The sequence below is a fragment of the Aethalodelphis obliquidens genome, unplaced genomic scaffold (genome assembly GCF_003676395.1).
Source record: "Aethalodelphis obliquidens isolate GAN/ISIS:26980383/991018 unplaced genomic scaffold, ASM367639v1 scaffold48, whole genome shotgun sequence".
Taxonomy (NCBI): domain Eukaryota; kingdom Metazoa; phylum Chordata; class Mammalia; order Artiodactyla; family Delphinidae; genus Aethalodelphis; species Aethalodelphis obliquidens.
The window spans coordinates 4,286,658-4,287,766 of NW_020837992.1; the positions used below are offsets into that span (position 1 = coordinate 4,286,658).

Below are 1,109 nucleotides of genomic sequence, written 5' to 3' on the forward strand. Positions count from 1 at the left end.
TTTTTTTTTTTTTTTTTGCTTTTTGCTTTTGTTTTGTTTTGGGCAGTTAATTGAGAAGCATTCATGTAACAAGATCAGCATAGTAGAAATGTTGAAAACATTTGCTAAGTCTTGAAACAGTTTCAGCACATGATGTAAATGAAATGTTGGACGGTGTATCAAGAGAGGAGTTTAGAGTTTAGAATATAATAGGAAAGGAGGGTAATATTTCACCTCTTTATAGAGTTCTCTCTTGACCAGTCTCTCAATCTGCAGTAAGACAGAGATCCAGGGGAGTAATAAAAAAAAGGTTCGTCAGGGACCAAAATAGGTCTATTTCTTTCTCCTTAGATCCTTAACCTTATAGGTGTGGCCTCTGCATTCCTTTAGCACTTTAGGACTTGATGCGTCTCCATATCATTATTTTACATAATTTTTCTAACAGATTTGTTAGGTTGTTGAGCCCACAGATAATTAAAAGGAAGAGAAATTGTTGAAGTAGGAATTACATTCTCCTAGGGAGGGACTCCCCACGCCAAAAAATAAAAAGAATAAAAACTTATAAAAGTATAGCAAGAAAGTAGCTTTACTGTTGGGGTATATTAGATAAATAGCCCAAACATCTACCTCAGGGAGCTTCTAAGGATATGCATGCTCTATTGATCAGAGAAGAAAAATTAAATTACATTTAAAGTAATATGAAGAAAACAAAATTTTTTCAATGTAAGTCTATTCAAAATGGCAAATTTTGATATTTAAATGTTATCTATTTACTCATAAAATTATTTAGTTCACAAATATGAAATGAAGTCATACTTTGAAATACTTAGTCCATATGTATTTTGATCTTTGAAACCCACAATGTTTATTTAATAGTCACCTCTTATCATAGCATGTCTTGAGTACCCAGTGTGTACAGAGTGTAGTAGAAAAAGAAGGCATATGATCCCTGCCCTCTAGGACTTTGCCTACTGAGAGGAAACTGAGCCTGAAGTGACAAGTGATCACATGCTTGTGTTTCAAACTATGGAAGAGTAATCTGAGCAGAGTGCTATATACTATGGAAGACTTTTTAGAGGAGAGGTGAACTTTGAAATGAATTTAGAAAAAAGTATGTAAGGATATGTGTG

The 1,109-nt window shown here is 33.5% G+C and overlaps 1 protein-coding gene across 1 annotated transcript in view; it reads left to right on the top strand.

Moving 5' to 3' along the window:
- LOC113607475 (membrane cofactor protein-like) overlaps positions 1–1,109 on the top strand; it is a 32,213-nt gene that overhangs the window by 8,665 nt on the left and 22,439 nt on the right. The window lies entirely within an intron of this gene.